Below are 21,143 nucleotides of genomic sequence, written 5' to 3'. Positions count from 1 at the left end.
AGCGTGTGCCCTTAGTCCCCTACAGCGACTTATGACTGAGCGTGTGCCCTTAGTCCCCTACAGCGACTTATGACTGAGCGTGTGCCCTTAGTCCCCTACAGCGACTTATGACTGAGCGTGTGCCCTTAGTCCCCTACAGCGACTTATGACTGAGCGTGTGCCCTTAGTCCCCTACAGCGACTTATGACTGAGCGTGTGCCCTTAGTCCCCTACAGCGACTTATGACTGAGCGTGTGCCCTTAGTCCCCTACAGCGACTTATGACTGAGCGTGTGCCCTTAGTCCCCTACAGCGACTTATGACTGAGCGTGTGCCCTTAGTCCCCTACAGCGACTTATGACTGAGCGTGTGCCCTTAGTCCCCTACAGCGACTTATGACTGAGCGTGTGCCCTTAGTCCCCTACAGCGACTTATGACTGAGATTCTGCCCTTAGTCCCCTACAGTGACTTATGATTGAGCGCGTGCCCTTAGTCCCCTACAGCGACTTATGACTGAGCCTGTGCCCTTAGTCCCCTACAGCGACTTATGACTAAGCGTGTGCCCTTAGTCCCCTACAGCGACTTATGACTGAGATTCTGCCCTTAGTCCCCTACAGTGACTTATGACTGAGCGTGTGCCCTTAGTCCCCTACAGCGACTTATGACTGAGCGTGTGCCCTTAGTCCCCTACAGCGACTTATGACTGAGATTCTGCCCTTAGTCCCCTACAGTGACTTATGACTGAGCGCGTGCCCTTAGTCCCCTACAGCGACTTATGACTGAGCGTGTGCCCTTAGTCCCCTACAGTGACTTATGACTGAGCGTGTGCCCTTAGTCCCCTACAGCGACTTATGACTGAGCGTGTGCCCTTAGTCCCCTACAGCGACTTATGACTGAGCGTGTGCCCTTAGTCCCCTACAGCGACTTATGACTGAGCATGTGCCCTTAGTCCCCTACAGCGACTTATGACTGAGCGTGTGCCCTTAGTCCCCTACAGCGACTTATGACTGAGCCTGTGCCCTTAGTCCCCTACAGCGACTTATGACTGAGCGTGTGCCCTTAGTCCCCTACAGCGACTTATGACTGAGCGTGTGCCCTTAGTCCCCTACAGCGACTTATGACTGAGATTCTGCCCTTAGTCCCCTACAGTGACTTATGACTGAGCGCGTGCCCTTAGTCCCCTACAGCGACTTATGACTGAGCCTGTGCCCTTAGTCCCCTACAGCGACTTATGACTAAGCGTGTGCCCTTAGTCCCCTACAGCGACTTATGACTGAGATTCTGCCCTTAGTCCCCTACAGTGACTTATGACTGAGCGTGTGCCCTTAGTCCCCTACAGCGACTTATGACTGAGCGTGTGCCCTTAGTCCCCTACAGCGACTTATGACTGAGATTCTGCCCTTAGTCCCCTACAGTGACTTATGACTGAGCGCGTGCCCTTAGTCCCCTACAGCGACTTATGACTGAGCGTGTGCCCTTAGTCCCCTACAGCGACTTATGACTGAGCGTGTGCCCTTAGTCCCCTACAGCGACTTATGACTGAGCGTGTGCCCTTAGTCCCCTACAGCGACTTATGACTGAGCGTGTGCCCTTAGTCCCCTACAGCGACTTATGACTGAGCGCGTGCCCTTAGTCCCCTACAGCGACTTATGACTGAGCATGTGCCCTTAGTCCCCTACAGCGACTTATGACTGAGCGTGTGCCCTTAGTCCCCTACAGCGACTTATGACTGAGCGTGTGCCCTTAGTCCCCTACAGCGACTTATGACTGAGCGTGTGCCCTTAGTCCCCTACAGCGACTTATGACTGAGCCTGTGCCCTTAGTCCCCTACAGCGACTTATGACTGAGCCTGTGCCCTTAGTCCCCTACAGCGACTTATGACTGAGCATGTGCCCTTAGTCCCCTACAGCGACTTATGACTGAGCGTGTGCCCTTAGTCCCCTACAGCGACTTATGACTGAGCATGTGCCCTTAGTCCCCTACAGCGACTTATGACTGAGATTCTGCCCTTAGTCCCCTACAGTGACTTATGACTGAGCGCGTGCCCTTAGTCCCCTACAGCGACTTATGACTGAGCCTGTGCCCTTAGTCCCCTACAGCGACTTATGACTAAGCGTGTGCCCTTAGTCCCCTACAGCGACTTATGACTGAGATTCTGCCCTTAGTCCCCTACAGTGACTTATGACTGAGCGCGTGCCCTTAGTCCCCTACAGCGACTTATGACTGAGCGTGTGCCCTTAGTCCCCTACAGCGACTTATGACTGAGCGTGTGCCCTTAGTCCCCTACAGCGACTTATGACTGAGCGTGTGCCCTTAGTCCCCTACAGTGACTTATGACTGAGCGTGTGCCCTTAGTCCCCTACAGCGACTTATGACTGAGCGTGTGCCCTTAGTCCCCTACAGCGACTTATGACTGAGCGTGTGCCCTTAGTCCCCTACAGCTGTGGCGCCCCTGAGGGTTCGACCGCCACAGGAATGCTGCACTTCTTCAATGGAGTGTGGTGTTCCTCCTCTGAGGTAAGCCCAGTGTGATGGTAGTGATCTAGCCTTTTGCATCCAACACCACATTTCTCCACCAGAGGGAGCTAGTATGCACTAGGTGCTGCTCCCCTGGTTACAGGGAGACTGGGGAACAGAAAGTGGTAGGAACCAGTTAGTGGGTGTGGGTGGAGGAACAACTAGTGAGTGACACTTCAAATTTCATATTTAATAGAATGCCATCTTTGATCTTGGTCCTTTTTGGTTGGTTCTTCTGGTGGTTCTTTTGGTTGCTGTGTGCTGTCATGTACTGTGTGTTAATGTGACTTCCCTCCGGGAGCGCAGATCCTGTGTGGGCCTGCACCGGCAAGGGACACAGCCCTCGTACCCTGCCCATGGGACGAGAGGTATGTTGCAGACAAGGAATGTCTCAACCCGGCCAAGGACCAGGATCAAGAAGGCTCGGGAGCTCTAGAGTGTGGCTCCCTAGCAAATGGGTCCCGGGGAGGATGCAGATGGAGCGGAGTACGCCACCTGTCCTCGCCTACCTGATCTATTCAGAGGGATTCCTGCTGCAAGAGGGGTACCGGCCCCCAACACCCGACCTTGTACTCTACGTCCAGGACGGGAAAGCCTGGTTAGGCCCTGAGGATCCCACCGGGCGTCGGATGGAGAGGAATTGCCACCCGAGCCCTACACCTGAGAGGAGCTCAGAGGGAGACCCGGCCTATCCACACACGCACAGACGGGAAAGGGTGAAGTCTGTAGTGCAGGAACACTCTGGTGTAGGGTCGCTACCGAACACTGGACTTCCTCGGAGGTAGTCGGACCCCCGTCCCTGGTAGCCGCAGGACTCCGCGAGGAGCAGGGAGTCGCCTTCCCGCTAACATCTCTGAGTGAGTAAAGCCTTGGAAGTACACCCCTTTGGCCTCCGGACTGTTCATTACGCACCATACCACGCGACGCGGTCCCCGTACTCCCAGCGCTACTGCTACCCCCCTTCATCCTGCCTTGCCTGCCCTGAGGCCCTGCTCTGCCTGTGGGGAGCAGTGAGAACTCTAGCCGTCATGACACCGGGCCTCAGCGGACTGTAGCGGCGCTGGTGGCCCTTCACCAGACACCACAGGTGGCGTAGTCGTTAATCAGCCACTCAACCCGGAATAGCCCACACCATCTCTTTCTAATGTGACGGCCCTGAGCACGGGTCGGGCCCAGGCCACGGCTGCATCCCATCTCTTCAATGCAGGGCCCGACACCGAGTCCCCCAACACCCAGGGTAAAACACGGGCTTTCTGAGTAGAGGCGTTACACAGCGACTTATGACTGAGCGTGTGCCCTTAGTCGCCTACAGCGACTTATGACTGAGCGTGTGCCCTTAGTCCCCTACAGCGACTTATGACTAATCATGTGCCCTTAGTCCCCTACAACGACTTATGACTGAGCGTGTGCCCTTAGTCCCCTACAGCGACTTATGACTGAGCGCGTGCCCTTAGTCCCCAACAAACTGCCAGACATGGACAGTGCTTTTAGGCTTGGAATTAGAGTTAGCAATTTAGGCAATTGAAATTATCTGCTTTTTCTGTTCAGTTTTCTTGCAATAAATGGTTTAGAAAATAAAATAATTAAAAGTTATTATGGGCCGCTTACTGGGCTACAGGGGATTATTTAATTACAGAGTATGTGGGAAAAAAACATCTAAAATTAGATAGTTCAACATATGAAAATATTTAAAAGTTTGCTGGGATCACAAGCTTGTGCCCTTCACTTGAGCCGGGTTTTCATTTAATAAACAGCTCCCACGGACAGCAAAAGCCGCGATGACACAATTCTTCCATTGGCAGATGTGTTACAGCATCGGACAGCTGCTTATGGCCACACAGGAGAAGCAACATGTTTCCCATGTAACTGGTCGCATAATATAAAATAGCTACAGGTCTAATCATTTGAAATTGCAATTAAACATTTTCAGAGCTGTTGCTGTATTTTATACATGACTTTTATTTAAAAAAAAAGCCCCTTCTTAAAAAATTTCTAACTCTGAATCAGTGTACCGCTGGTGGGTGTAGACCCACTGCGCCACCGGCCAGGCTTACCCTGTAGGAGCATGACTAAGTGTCTACCTGGTAATCACTAGGACCTCTGATGGTGAAAATAGCCTGGGCCACCGGTAGACACCAGATGCCACTCCAGGCCAGTCCCGGATCTGCAGCAGCTGACTGGAGGGTCAGAGACACGGTACAAGGTACAGGTGCATGAAGGCAAAGATGCGATCAGACAATCCAAGGTCAGGGCAGGCAGCACAGGTGCAATATATGTAGCTGCGGTCAGGAAAAGAGAAATCAGAATAAACGAGCAACCTAGCTGGGTCAAAAAACAGGAGAAAATAGAAGAGAAACTAGACAGAAACTGAACTAGAACCTTAGATCCAGCGAGGAGTGATGGGAGGAGCCGCCTAATAAACCCTCTACTGCTTGGGGATAGGCCAGGGAAGCTAACCTCTGCGTAGCACAGTGGGGTTAATTTCCTTCAGAATCTGGCTGTGCCTCCCTATAGCCAGGTGGAGACTCACTAGCAGCAGGAGAATGCAGCAGTGTTGGAAATGCTGTAAGCGTTAGCTCATTGAGACAGCCCGAGACTGGGGAGAGCAGAGCGGTGATCTCAATGAGTAGGATGAGGCTTACCACCTGTGCGAGTCACTGGCATGACAATCTGGAGCATTACTACGGGGTAAGAAAGGCAATTAAAAGGCATGTTCATGTTAATTAAATAGCTGGAAAGTGTAGGAGTCCACAACATGAGTGTTGTATGTGTTGTACAGCTAAACTCACCATATGCATGCATATATCTATATATATATATAATATTCAGGCAGATGTAGGAAAAATGCAGCTATGTAAGAATGTTTTAAAGAATAAAAATAAATAATAAAATATTTTTATTCTTAACAAATTGCTAAGTGAATGTACACAAGATAAATCTAAATAAAATCAATAATTGCTAATTCAATTCTTCTACGCACATTTGCACACAATCTTTGAAGAAACTGGCTTGGGGGGTTGTGCCAAACATTTTGGAGAACTATCCACAGATTTTCTGGCAAAACCTTCCATCTCTTTAAGTGATGCCAGACAGACTCAATGATGTTGAGATCAGGGCTCTGTGGGGCCGGATCATCACCTCCAGGACTCCTTTTCCTAATTTAGACTGAAGATGTTTTTTTAATGACCTTCGCTTTATGTTTGGGGTCGTTGTTCTGCTGTGGAATAAATCTGGAGCCAATCAGATGCCTCTCTAATGGTATTACATGATGTATATGTATCTGCCTGTATTTATCAGCATTGAAAACCTTATTAATCTTGAGCAAATACCCAACTCCATTTGCTGAATGTAGCCCCAATCTTAGGCCATGGCCCCACTATCAGTATTTGGTCCGAATTTATTCTCAGGAGTGGGAGCTAAAACCAGGAGTGGGTGATAAATGCAGAATTGGTGACTTGTTTCTATTATACTTTTTCTCTGATAGTTCCTCACCTGGTTTTGTCTCCCACTCCTGAGAAAAATGCTGCCGACCAGCTGTCCTGCTGGTTGCTGCCAGTTCTGAGCTTATGGCACTGCTGGATATCTTCTCATTTCACATGGAAGTAACCATGATGTGGATTCCATCTGCTGCAGTTTCCTTGGCCGACCACTGCATCTACACACGTGGTCAAAATTGTTGGTACCCCTCGTTTAATGAAAGAAAAACCCACAATGGACACAGAAATAACTTGAATCTGACAAAAGTAATAATAAATTTAAAAATCTATGAAAATGAACAAATGAAAGTCAGACACTGGTTTTCAACCCTGATCCAAAGAATTAAAAAAAAAAATTAAACTAATGAAATTGGCCTGGACAGAAATGATGGTTCTTCTTAACTTAATATTTTGTTGAACCTTTTGAGGCAATCACTGCAATCAAACCATTCCTGTAACTGTCAATGACACTTCTGCGCCTCTTGACAGGTATTTTGGAGACTCCTCATTAGTGTTGAGCCACCCCCGTAGTGTTCGAGTTCGGTTCGGTTCGTCGAACACCCGTGTGTTCGCCGAACTGTTCGTCGAACACCTTCGAACACCGTTAAAACCAATGGCAGGCAAACAAAAACACATAGAAACACATAGAAAACCCCTTCAAAGGTGTCCAAAAGCTGACAAACTGCTCTGAAGACCCAACTAACACATGGAAAAGTGACAAGTACATATAGTCATGCGAAAAGAAAAGAGGTGGAGGAGTAAAAGGAGGGGGAGACACAGATATAGGCATGTCATGCCCTTCTAAAATCCAAAAAAGTGAGAAGCCGACACGTTCAGTCCGCTCCTGCCCGTGCCACCTCCGTGTCGCCGGGTTTGTGCCAGAGCCGCGGTGAACCCTGACGGCCAGCCCCCCTCTCCCAATACTGGTGCCTGTCCGCTGGTGGGTCGAGCGAGCCCCCCTGTGGTGGAGGCAGCTCTAAGCTTTTTAATTTAAATTGTCTCTCTAATTTGAATGAATACACTTTAAATCCATTTACAAGGATCTATTGGAGGGCAAGTCTCATGCCAGCAGCCGCGTAATTCCAGCTCCAGTAGCGTCCACTAAAGCTGCTGCAGTTAAAAAGCTTTTATAAGGATCGAGCTCGGCTGTCCACCGCAAGGCATCCTACTGCCAGTCCCAGCCCCTATGCCTTGGGGTGCCTCCTGATGCTCTTCACTGAGTATCCCGTGGTCCCGAAGCATTTCCTTTGAAAAAATTAAGTGTCCAAACTACAGGTGGTGTAGCTTGCTTAACAGCCGGGATAATCCGCTGACTAGCAGACACTGCTACTAGGCACAAAGTATTTCCTGGGCTAGATGCAGTTAAAAATTTGTAATTAGATACTCTCGTTGGATGCTGAGAAAGCATTCCATAGAGTCTCCAGGCACGCCATATATGATTCTCTTAAAAAGCTTGGGGTAGGGGTCTAGGGGACCCTTTTATAGCCAAAATCACGGCCCTGTATCACAATACGTCACCTAGGCTGAAGATAAATGGAACTGTAGCACCCTGAGGGCTCGGTTGCTACAGACGTATTGCACCTCACCCAGAGGTGTGATATCTCACTCTCAGGTAAGGATGGAGTGTGGATCAGGACCCGACACCTGCATGCATTACACCACATTGCCGTGGGGCAGGGCGACCAATATGCCTCTGAGATGGGCACGACAGTCCCTGTCCCTGGCTGGAGTGGGGGGAGGGAACACCGAGGAAGGGGAACCCTGTAGTGCAGGAGCAGGGAGGAAGCAGTTCCTGGGTGCATTGAGAAGGGAGTATAAAAGGTGGGCACCATCTTAGTTCAGTGCAGAGAAGTCTGAGCAGAAGTGACAGGGAGCAGGGGCTCTGCATGAGCTCTGCTCCGGAGGCGGGCCTAGTAACAGAGGCCCAGGCCTGGAAGAGGGAGAAGGAAGGAAGAGGAGCGGAGAAGGCTCCAGGAACGAGGAATGAAGGGATCCCAGGGGTGCGGACGGGCGAGTCGCCACCGCACGCCCGAATCCACCTGCGTGGAGGGGTCAGGCCAAAGGGGGAGACCGGTCCCCGAAACTAGTGGAGGCAGGAAACGACCCTCAGCTAGAAACCGGAGGCTCTGACATTTTATGTGGCGCAGCCCCTCGCTACACCCGCTAGGAAGGCACCACATAGGGTCAGGGAAACTGGCGCCAAGTTTACCAAGAGGAGGCCCGAGGCAGCCGGACAGAAGGGTTGGTAAGAAAGGCCAGACAAAGGACACACAAAGGGGGTCCTGTGAAGCGCTCCAAAGTTATCTGGGAGTTGTCTGAGCCCCTCACCTGGTGAGCACAGTACGACGTGGGCAGCCGTTACCTGCAGACGTGGTCTGGATAATAAGAACTGTGAGTAAAGGCCCTGGACTGCATCACTGACTCCGTGTCGTTACTGCTGCTGCCCTGCACCATCACCCCCATCCTCCGCATACACTGCCCTGAGGCTATACTCCTCCCGTGGGGAGTTATGCTACGCTCTGCTGCACCCACAACACCAGCCTCAGCGGTCTGCCCTGGAGCGGCGGTTCACTCTGACCGCAATCCACGGGTGGCGTAGTCGGACATTTAAACATCAAAACCACATAAATAGTTCCGCCACTGGTTTGACCGCCCTGAGCCATGGAACCGGGTCGCCGCCACGAAGACTACAATCACCAGCATCCACCAAAAAGGGTCCGGCTCCGGGTGTCCCAAGGCCCAGGGGGTGCATCAGAACATTTTCATCACCTTTCACAATCACCAATGGGACAAGGCAGGGATGTCCTCTGTCCCCTCTGTTATACATCCTAGTGACGGAGCACCTGCTCTCATCAATTCGCCATAACCCCAATATTAGGTGGATTGAGGTGGGAGGCACAGAGTACAAGTGCTCTCTATTTGCTGATGATGTCCTAGTATATATCACTCAATCACATATATCCATCCATGCTGTTATGGCTGAAATAGATCACTTTGTTACATGGTCAAATTTTAAAATCAATGCAGCGAAGTCTGAGGCCCTCGATGTCTCCCTCCCCAAATCCATATAGGATTCCATCCAGTCCAACTTTCCCTTTGCCTGGCCCTCACAGGGTATCAAATACTTAGGAATTCCTATTCATAGAGACCTCTCCCATCTATGTTATCTTAATTTTGGGCCCTTTATTGAACAACTCCATACAAACCACGGTTGGCAAGTTAGAACTGTAAGATTCACTACGTGAACCGCTGGTGTTTTGTGGAAAAGCACATGTACACTGTGTTCCAAATTATTATGCAAAAAGTGTTTAGGAGTGATAAGGGAAGAATTTGTTTGTTTGTCAGTTAAACTCATTGATGATGATGTGTGTCAGGGCTCTTTATATCACTGTAAGCAATTGCAGACACCTGTGCTAATTAGTTTGGCAGGTGTGTCCAATGAAAGGTAAGACTACTTAAGAAGGCTGTCTCACATTATTAAGCAGCCTACATTTTCTGCCAAAATGGGAAAGAAAAAGGATGTGTCGGCTGCTGAGAAGCAACAAATTGTGGAGTGTTTAGGTCAAGGCATGACTACAATCAACATTGTGCGATGATCAGGATGAAGTGTCTTGGCAATCAAGAAGTATGTAGCTGATTCACAGTACACACGTGTGCGTGCTGATAAGGGCAAATTGAGGACTCTTTCCTACAGGCAATTACGTCAGGTTAAAAGAGCAGCGGCAAAAAAGCCTTGTCATAGCAGCAGACAAGTTTTTGAAGCTGCTTGTGCCTCCAACGTCCCCCGAACAACAAGATGCAGGGTCCTTCAGAGGTTTGCAGCTGTGCATACGCCATCCTGTCGACCTCCTCTATCCACTTCACACAAGCAGAAACGGCTCCAGTGGGCCAAACATTACATGAAGACTGATTTCGAAACGGTTTTGTTCACGGATGAGTGCCGTGCAGCGCTCGATGGTCCAGATGGATGGAGTGGAGGATGGCTGGTTGATGGACACCCCACGCAAACACGGCTACAGCGCCAACAAGGAGGAGGTGGAGTAATGTTTTGGGCTGGAATCATGGGGAGAGAGATTGTCGGCCCCTTTAGGATCCCTGAAGGCGCTAAAGATGAACTCCATAATGTATGTGGATTTTCTCAAACAGCACTTCCTGCCATGGTTCAAGAAGAAGAACCGTGTATTTCACAGCAAGATCATTTTTTTGCATGATAATGCACCGTCTCATGCTGCACATAACACATCTGCATCTCTGGCTGATATGGGCATAAAAGGGGACAAACTTATGGTGTGACCCCCATGCTCCCCTGACCTCTACCCCATTCAGAACCTCTGGAGCATCATCAAAAGGAGTGTCTATGATGGCGGGAGGCAGTTCACATCTAAGCAACAGCTCTGGGAGGGTATTCTGTCCTCATGCAAAACGATTGAAGCAGAAACCATCCAAAACCTGACAAATTCAATGGACGAGAGAGTTCAGAAGCTCCTTTCGAACAAGGGGTCCTATGTGAAAATGTAACATCACCTAGAATAAAGTTTTGAGTTGAAAACTGTTTGATTTCAGATTCTAATAACCTGCTAATGCTTATAATTTCAAAAATGACCATTTTTTTGGTCTTTATTAAAATGAAAAGGTTGATCGAAAAGTTTGGGGGATCTAAGAGTGTGGCAACCCAGTAGTCATGATTACTTCGAATTCTGACAATATGAGGGTCATGCTGCAGGTAGTGCAGCAAGAAGGCACTTATGAGTCTTGCGCATCTCGGAGCCCCAAAATTATTTTCCGGACTAGATGCAGCTAAAAATTATTATTAATTTTAAATCTGGTGGAGCTTAGTATAGATGGCCTAATAGGATCAGTGCTGCACACTGCTACAAAGCCCAAATTATTTTCCAGCCAAGATACAGATAAACATGATTAGTAATTTGAAAGCTTAAAACGGTTGGTAGGGTGATTTTAACCAATCATCAAGCTTTTACTCTCCCCAGGATGACACAGGGGTAGAAAAGTCATTTCGGATCCATGATTTGTTCATCTTTATGAACGGGAGTCTGTCTACATTATCAGTGGAGAGCCGCGTGCGCTTATCTGTCAGCACACCACCAGCAGCGCTGAACACACGTTCAGACAGAACGCTGGCTGCGGGGCATGACAAGATCTCCAAGGCGTAAGTGGCTAGCTCCGGCCATTTATCCAGATTGGAAGCCCAAAAAGAGCAAGGGTCCAGTGACACAGTCATGGCTTCAATGTTTACTTGGAGATACTCCTGTACCATCGTCTCTAGGCGTTGACTATGTGTCAGACTTCTTGTCTCCTGTGGCATTGCAAAGGATGGGCTAAAAAAGTGGTGAAATGATTCCCCAAAATTGATGTTACCAGCAGATACTGTGGTTCTGTTACGGTTTGAGTGCTGAACACTTGACGGTCCCACGGTTGGCAAGTTGGAACTGTGAGATTCACTACGTGCACCACTGGTGTTTTGTGGAAAAGCACATGTAAGATTCTGCAACAGTCTCTGCTGATACTCCTGCATGCGTGCATCCCTTTCTATGGCAGGAATAATTTCTGCAAATTTACTTTTGTACCGGGGATCTAACAGTGTGGCAACCCAGTAGTCAGGATTATTTCTAATTCTCACAATTCGAGGGTCATGTTGCAGGTAGTGCAGCAAGAAGGCACTCATGTGTGTTGCGCATCCAGGAGCACCAAGTCCCTGTTGTGTTGGTGGTGAGGTAACAATCATGCTTCCTTCCTCTGTCCTCTCCCCCCAACCTCGCACAACAGAAATGTGATCAAGGTCTCCCTCATCTGATGAGTCTTCCATCAGTTCGTCCTCCACTTCTTCCTGGGCTCCTGCACCTTCCTCACTAGTTTGGCTGCTACCATGCGCCCTGGTAAAACCATCTCCCCCACCCTCACATGCCTGCCGCCCTGGTGCTGCCGACCGTCTGGACCTTGCAGATGTTAGCCCTTCCGCATACAACTCCTCCTCCTCTACTTCCTCCACCTCCTCTTGTGCCACCACCTGACTCCGAATTCTGTTTAACATGTGCTCCAGCATGTAAATCAGCGGAATAGTCATGCTGATAATGGCATCGTCAGCACTAAACATCTTCGTCGCCATTTCAAAACTGTGCAGAAGGGTGCATAGGTCCCTGATCTGAGACCACTCCTCCAGCGTGATTTGCCCCACCTCTGGATCTCGTTGGCCCAGGTTATACGTCAGAACGTATTGCACCAGGGCTTGTCGGTGCTGCCACAGTCGCTGCAACATGTGCAGAGTTGAATTCCACCGGGTAGGCACATCGCATTTTAGCCGGTGAAGTGGCAGGCCCAACGACTTCTGTAGAGATGTAAGTCGCTGAGCTGCGGGATGCGAACGGCGGAAGTGAGCACACAGCGACCATGCCCTCTGCAGAAGGCCATCTAGTCTGGGATAGTGGGCTAAAAATTGCTGGACAACCAGGTTCAACACGTGAGCCAAACAAGGCACGTGTGTGACATTGCCCCGGCGAAGGGCCGCACCCAGGTTTGCAGCATTGTCGCACACGGCCTTCCCTGGTTTCAGGTCCAGTGGAGACAACCATTCATGAAATTGGTTCTCCAGAGCTGACCACAACTCCTCAGCTGTGTGACTCACATTTCCCAGACATTTCAAAGTAAAAACCGCCTGATGACGTTGAGCCCTACTGCCAGCATAGTAAGGAGGTGTGCAGGATCCCTTCTGCGCAGTTAGAAAGCTTGTGGCATGACCAGACAGGCTTTGGGTGCAGGTGGAAGACCGAGAGGAGGTTGAGGAGGCAGAAGCAGTGGAGGAACTTTGACATAAAGAGGATTGACGCACAACTCGTGGGGCCGGCAAGACTTGGACAGCAGCCCCTTGTCCTGCTGTCACCATAGTTACCCTGTGCCCAGTCAGCGACATGTAACGCCCCTGTCCATGCCTACTCGTCCAAGTGTCTGTGGTGAAATGCACCCTGTCACACACAGAGTTTCTCAAAGAAGCGGTGATGTTGTGTGCGACATGCTGGTGGAGCGCAGGCACACCTTTCTTTGAGAAGTAGTGCCGACTGGGCATCTGGTACTGGGGCACTGCGACGGACATAAGGTCTCGAAAATCCTCTGTGTCCACCAGGTGGAAAGGCAGCATTTCTGTAGCCAAGAGCTTGCAGATGGTGAAATTCAACCTCTTAGCTTTCTCATGGCTAGGAGGAAATGGTCTTTTACTTGTCCACATCTGAGGGACCGAGGGCTGGCTATTGTGCTTAGACGGGGTTGATAAGGGTGTCCCCGGCAAACTGCCGGTCTGTGAGGAAGATGCAGGCGGACATGTTAGGTTGCCTTGATCCAAAGGTGGTGCTATCGATGTCGGACAGCGCTCAACACCAGCTGGTGTTACCACCTCCAAAGAAAATGATGACCTGCCAATCACGCTGGCTGTTGCGGGTAAAGAGGTGGCAGGTCTGCGCCCCAAAACAGGTGTGACTGCTGTCCCCCCAGTCACAGAGGATGAAGAGGCCGCGGATGCACAAGATATGGCAGACGGTGGTTGGCCCGGCCGGCTAGGCCGCATTGTAGCACACTGAGCTTCCCACTGCAACTTATGCTTCATGTCCATGTGCCGGTTCATGCATGAAGTACTCAAACTATGTATTTTTTGGCCTCTACTTAGCTTTTGCTGACAAATGTTACAGATAACACGAGTTGGGTCATCTTTATCGATCTGAAAAAATGCCCAGGCTATGCAAGGCTTAGCACCCATGCGACCTGAAGAGCCACCACGACTTGTGGTGAGAGGCAGAGTTGTGTTTGAGGATGCAGTTGTTGACGTGCTTCCAGTACTACGTCTCTGTCCAGGAAGGCGCAACCTGACCTCGTCGTCACTAGCATCTTCCTCCACCTCCTCTGCTGACCTCATCTCTTGGCTGACTGTGGGTTGACAGTAAGTGGGATCTCCAACCTCATCATTATCACCCTGTGCGTTATTACACCCGTCGTCCTCAGAGCCAACCTGTTCCTGCCCTGACAAAAAACTAAAGTTGTCGCTCCAATCAGGTATTTGAGTCTCATCATCGTCTTCCTCATTGTCTCCACCAACAGGAGTTACAGTTTGGGAATGAGGGTCTACATTATGGTCAGAACCTTCTGCGTCTGGTCCTGGATCCGACTCAAAGATTCTGGGCATCAGTGCAGATCATTTCCTCGTCTGGATTCACAGAAGCGCTGGAGTCGACCTCTGATTCCCAGGCTATAGTATGAGTAAACAGCTCTGCAGACTCAACCATCTGTTCTACCTCATACTCAGACGGGCAGCTGGAGATTTGGGAGCTGTGAGGAAGCAAGTGCGATTGGGGTGACACCTTTGAGGACTGGAGTATTTGTGATGTTGAAGTTGATGTGGAGGAGAGCCCACTTAAAGGAGCACTTGATATCCGTTGAACCACCTGCTGTTTTTGTGCCTCATCTGGAATTTGTAGCGATTGGCGTGGCCGTAAGAAAGGGATCGTATCACATTGTCCGCTAAAAGAAGTAGACATTTTAGTTTGGCTGGAAGATGGTCTTTCTTCTGCAGATGTTACTGTTGCTTTAACACCTACCCCACGGACACAACCTTTTTTCCCCTTCCCAACACGCCTATTCCCCTTTCCACCAGCAGCAGGCCTTTTTCCACTCATTTTGGTGGTTAACTAATTCACAACTCTGGAGTTGTTTGCACAAAAAAACAATGGATGGGAACCGAGCAGAGCTGAGTGGCCAAACTGTGGTATTAGGCCAAAACTATTGGCTGGGTTAGATGCAGAAAAAAATTATATTCAATTTGCAACCTGATGGAGGTCAGTATAGATGGACTAATAGAACAAGTCCCACACACAGCTAGAAGCCCAAATATTTTTTCAGAGGTAGATGCAGAAAAAATATATATTCAGTTTGCAACCTGATGGAGGTCAGTATAGATGGACTAATACAACAAGTCCCACACACAGCTAGAAGCCCAAATATTTTTTCAGAGCTAGATGCAGATAAAAATTATATTCAATTTGCAACCTGATGGAGGTCAGTATAGATGGACTAATAGAATGATGCTATGCCCAAAAGATTTTACTTCACTAGGTGCAGTAAAAAAATTGGTATTCTATACACAGGTGGTATATCTTGCAACACAGATAGGCTACTCCACTGACTAACACACTCTGCAATAGGCCAAAAAGGATTAGCTTTGCTAGATTCAGCCAAATGCTGTGAAAAAAACTTGCACAGCACTGGCACAGACCTGCCTGGCAAAAACTGATAGGAACTGATGTAACCTAGCCCTGAAAAGGACTGCAATTACAATTAGTCTTTACTCCCACAATCTATCTATTTAAGAGCACAGACCTGCCTGATAAAAGTCGTAGGAAATGCTGTAACCTAGTCCTTAAAAGGACTGCAATCACAACTATTCCCTACTCCCAAGCTATCTGTATATTTGTGCGAAAATTGGCTTGAAATTAACAAGGTATAGCGCACACAGCAACAGCGGTGCCGTCTAACACGCAGCTGCAGCAGTGAGAAAATGGTGGCGACGGGGAAAATGGCTTGGTCTTATAGGGCAAGGACATGTGACATACACTGCCAATGACACATGCCCTTGCTTGTGTGAAAAAAAGCACTTCGCTCCGTGTGTGCGCTGCTGATAGGCTGACAGATTGCACCTCCCCACTGTAAATGCGGGAAAGAGAAAAAAAAAATGGAGATCTTCATTGTTCCTGCAGAGATCCATCCCCTGCCCCTCCCCCCGCCCCGCTGTACACTCAAACTGCGTATTAACATTAATTTTCATCATTACTGAGAAAAAATCCAGTTATGATTTTGGTGCACGAACAGTTATCGAACATAACCTCGAACAGCCGAATTTTTCTCAAATCGTTCGTGTTCGCCGAACGGCTCGAACACCGCCCAAAACAGCTCGAATTTGAGATTGGCGAACAGTTCGAGTAGAACAACGCTCATCTCTACTCCTCATGAGCAAACTGCTCCAGTTGTCTCGTGTTTGAAGGTTGCCTTTTCCAGATGACATGTTTCAGCGCTTTCCAAAGATGCTCAATAGGATTTAGGTCAGGGCTCACAGAAGCCACTTCAGAATAGTCCAATGTTTTCCTCTTAGCCATTCTTGGGTGTTTTTAGCTGTGTGTTTTGGGTCATTATCCTGTTGCAAGACCCATGAGACCAAGCTTTCTGACACTGGGCAGCAGATTTCTCTCTAGAATCCCTTGATAGTCTTGAGATTTCATTGTACCCTGCACATATTCAAGACATCCTGTGCCAGATGCAGCAAAGCAGCCCCAGAACATAACAGAGCCTCCACCATGTCTCACAGTAGGGACAGTGTTCTTTTCTTGATATGCTTCATTTTTCCTTCTGTGAACATAGAGCTGATGTGCCTTGCCAAAAACTTCCATTTTTGTCTCATCTGTCCATAGGACATTCTCCCAGAAGCTTTGTGGCTTGTCAACATGTAGTTTGTCAAATTCCAGTCTGGCATTTTTATGATTCTTTTTCAACAATGGTGTTCTCCTTGGTAGTCTCCCATGAAGTCCACTTTGAATCAAACAATGAAGGATGGTTCGATCTGACACTGATGTTTCTCGAGCTTGAAGTTCACCTTTAATCTCTTTAGAAGTTATCCTGGGTTCTTTTGTTACCATTCATATTATCCGTCTCTTTGATTTGTCATCAATTATCCTCCTGCGGCCACGTCCAGGGAGGTTGGCTACAGTCCCATGGATCTTAAATTTCTGAATAATAAGTGCAGCTGTAGTCACAGGAACATTAAGCTGCTTGGAGATGGTCTTATAACCTTTACCTTTAACATGCTTGTCTATAATTTTCTTTCTAATCTCCTGAGACAACTCTTTCCTTTGCTTCCTCTGGTCCATGTTGAGTGTGGTACACACCATGTCACCAAAAAGCACAGTGAGTATCTGTAGCCCTATATACAGCACAGTGAGTATCTGTAGCCCTATATACAGGCACAGTGAGTATCTGTAGCCCTATATACAGGCACAGTGAGTATCTGTAGCCCTATATACAGGCACAGTGAGTATCTGTAGCCCTATATACAGGCACAGTGAGTATCTGTAGCCCTATATACAGCACAGTGAGTATCTGTAGCCCTATATACAGCACAGTGAGTATCTGTAGCTCTATATACAGCACAGTGAGTATCTGTAGCTCTATATACAGGCACAGTGAGTATCTGTAGCTCTATATACAGGCACAGTGAGTATCTGTAGCTCTATATACAGGCACAGTGAGTATCTGTAGCTCTATATACAGGCACAGTGAGTATCTGTAGCTCTATATACAGGCACAGTGAGTATCTGTAGCTCTATATACAGCACAGTGAGTATCTGTAGCTCTATATACAGCACAGTGAGTATCTGTAGCTCTATATACAGGCACAATGAGTATCTGTAGCCCTATATACAGCACAGTGAGTATCTGTAGCTCTATATACAGCACAGTGAGTATCTGTAGCTCTATATACAGCACAGTGAGTATCTGTAGCTCTATATACAGCACAGTGAGTATCTGTAGCCCTATATACAGGCACAGTGAGTATCTGTAGCTCTATATACAGCACAGTGAGTATCTGTAGCTCTATATACAGCACAGTGAGTATCTGTAGCCCTATATACAGCACAGTGAGTATCTGTAGCTCTATATACAGCACAGTGAGTATCTGTAGCTCTATATACAGCACAGTGAGTATCTGTAGCCCTATATACAGCACAGTGAGTATCTGTAGCCCTATATACAGCACAGTGAGTATCTGTAGCTCTATATACAGGCACAGTGAGTATCTGTAGCTCTATATACAGGCACAGTGAGTATCTGTAGTCCTATATACAGGCACAGTGAGTATCTGTAGCTCTATATACAGCACAGTGAGTATCTGTAGCTCTATATACAGCACAGTGAGTATCTGTAGCTCTATATACAGCACAGTGAGTATCTGTAGCTCTATATACAGGCACAGTGAGTATCTGTAGCTCTATATACAGGCACAGTGAGTATCTGTAGCCCTATATACAGCACAGTGAGTATCTGCAGCCCTATATACAGCACAGTGAGTATCTGCAGCCCTATATACAGGCACAGTGAGTATCTGTAGCTCTATATACAGGCACAGTGAGTATCTGTAGCCCTATATACAGCACAGTGAGTATCTGCAGCCCTATATACAGGCACAGTGAGTATCTGCAGCCCTATATACAGGCACAGTGAGTATCTGTAGCTCTATATACAGCACAGTGAGTATCTGTAGCTCTATATACAGCACAGTGAGTATCTGTAGCTCTATATACAGCACAGTGAGTATCTGCAGCCCTATATACAGCACAGTGAGTATCTGCAGCCCTATATACAGCACAGTGAGTATCTGCAGCCCTATATACAGGCACAGTGAGTATCTGTAGCTCTATATACAGGCACAGTGAGTATCTGTAGCTCTATATACAGGCACAGTGAGTATCTGCAGCCCTATATACAGCACAGTGAGTATCTGTAGTCCTATATACAGCACAGTGAGTATCTGTAGCCCTATATACAGGCACAGTGAGTATCTGTAGCTCTATATACAGGCACAGTGAGTATCTGTAGCTCTATATACAGCACAGTGAGTATCTGTAGTCCTATATACAGCACAGTGAGTATCTGTAGCTCTATATACAGCACAGTGAGTATCTGTAGTCCTATATACAGCACAGTGAGTATCTGTAGCTCTATATACAGGCACAGTGAGTATCTGTAGCTCTATATACAGCACAGTGAGTATCTGTAGCTCTATATACAGGCACAGTGAGTATCTGTAGCTCTATATACAGGCACAGTGAGTATCTGTAGCTCTATATACAGCACAGTGAGTATCTGTAGCTCTATATACAGCACAGTGAGTATCTGTAGCCCTATATACAGGCACAGTGAGTATCTGTAGCCCTATATACAGGCCCACTGACTGATTACAAGATTGTAGACACCTGTGATGATAATTAGTGGTCACAACTTGATTTAACATGTCCCTTTGTCACATTATTTTCAGGGGTACCATAATTTCTGTCCAGACCTATTTCATGAGTTTAATTTTTTTTTTTTAATTCTGTGGAAGCAGAAAAGCAATGTCTGACTTTCATTTGTCCATTTTCATAGATTTTTAATTTATTATTACTTTTGTCAGATTCAAGTTATTTCTGTGACCATTGTGGGTTCTTCTTTCATTAAACGAGGGATACCAACAATTTTGACCATGTGTGTATGGTCCTCAACATTGCCTGTTTTTTGGTGTCCTCAATGCTGAGAAATACTGGCTGATGCTTACCCATCATGAAATACCATCATGGAGGCGCCTGACTCCAAATTTATTCTACAGAAGGACAACGACCCCAACATCCAGCCAAAGTCATTAATGTCATTATGTCTTCAGCATAAAGAAGAACAAGGAGTTCTAGAGGTGATTATCCGGTCCCAAAGATCCCTGATCTCACACCATCAACTCTGGGGTTACAGAGAGAGGCAGAAGGATTTGCACAAGATTCCTACACAGAAGACTTGTGGTTAGTCCTCCAAAATATTTTGAGCAACTTCCATACAGATTTCCTTTAATAACTGTGTGCAGGTGATGAGAAGAATTGATGCCGTTTTGAAGGCACAGGTGCCGGAGAGGAGCGGTGGTGCCGGAGACGTGAGCGGCGGTGCCGGAGAGGTGAGCAATGCCGGAGAGGAGCGGCGGTGCCGGAGACGTGAGCGGTGGTGCCGGAGAGGTGAGCAATGCCGGAGAGGAGTGGCGGTGCTGGAGAGGTGAATGGTGAGGTCAGTATAAGGATTCTCTTTATTTTTTACACCTTGCGTTTATCATCCTCTGGAGTCTGGAGAGGGACCTCAGACCACAATAAGGGACATTACATTCAAGAACAATAACTTCTCTGCAAATAAAATTTCCCAGGAAAATCTGTGTACAGTCATGGCCAAAAGTATTGAGAATGAGACAAATAGTAATTTTTCCAAAGTTTACTGCTTCATTATTTGTAATGGCAATTTGCATATACTCCTGAATGTCAAAGAGTGATCAGCTTAACAGCAATTACTGTACTTGCAAAGTCAATATTTGCCCAGAAAATTAACTTTAACCCCCAAAACACATTTCAACATCATTGCAGTCCTGCCTTAAAAGGAGCAGCTAACATCGTTTTAGTGATTGATCCATTAACACAGGTGTGGGTGTTGATGAGGACGGGTCTGGCGATCAATCAGTCATGATTAAGTAAGAATGACATCACTGGACACTTTAAAAGGAGGCTGGTTCTTAGTATCATTGTTTCTCTTCAGTTAACCATGGTTATCTCTAAAGAAACACGTGCAGCCATCATTGCACTGCACAAAAATGGCCTAACAGGGAAGAGTATCGCAGCTACAAAGATTGCACCTCAGTCAACAATCTATCGCATCATCAAGAACTTCAAGGAGAGAGCTTCCATTGTTGTCAAAAAGGCTCCAGGGCGCCCAAGAAAGACCAGCAAGCGCCAGGACCGTATCTTAAAACTGTTTCAGCTGCGGGATGGGACTACCAGCAGTGCCGAGCTTGCTCAGGAATGGCAGCAGGCTGGTGTGAGTGCTTCTGCACGCACTGTGAGGCGGAGACTCTTTGAGCAAGGGCTGGTTTCAAGGAGGGCAGCAAAGAAGCCATTTCTCTCCAGAAAAAACATCAGGGACCGACTGATATTCTGCAAAAGGTACCGGGAGTGGACTGCTGAGGACTGGGGCAAAGTCATTTTCTCTGATGAATCCCCTTTTCGATTGTTTGGGACATCTGGAAAACAGCTTACTCGGAGAAGAAGAGGTGAGCGCTACCACCAGTCTTGTCTCATGCCAACTGTAAAGCATCCTGAAACCATTCATGTGTGGGGTTGCTTCACAGCCAAGGGAATCGGCTCACTCACAGTCTTGCCTAAAAACACAGCCATGAATAAAGAATGGTACCAGAATGTCCTCCAAGAGCAACTTCTCCCAACCGTCCAAGAGCAGTTTGGCGCCCAACAATGCCTTTTCCAGCATGATGGAGCACCTTGCCATAAAGCAAAGGTGATAACTAAATGGCTCATGGAAGAAAACATAGAGATTTTGGGTCCATGGCCTG

At 47.8% G+C, this 21,143-nt stretch overlaps 1 protein-coding gene across 2 annotated transcripts in view; it reads left to right on the top strand.

Annotated features, from left to right (window-relative positions):
- The window catches only part of NHSL2 (NHS like 2), a 521,573-nt gene that overhangs the window by 193,814 nt on the left and 306,616 nt on the right, over nucleotides 1–21,143 (top strand). The window lies entirely within an intron of this gene.

Source organism: Phyllobates terribilis, unplaced genomic scaffold (assembly GCF_046119375.1).
Source record: "Phyllobates terribilis strain yellow unplaced genomic scaffold, ASM4611937v1 Scaffold_7__3_contigs__length_470593459, whole genome shotgun sequence".
Taxonomy (NCBI): Eukaryota; Metazoa; Chordata; class Amphibia; order Anura; family Dendrobatidae; genus Phyllobates; species Phyllobates terribilis.
Note: the sequence above shows the minus strand (reverse complement) of the source record. Positions and strands in the feature narration are given on the sequence as shown.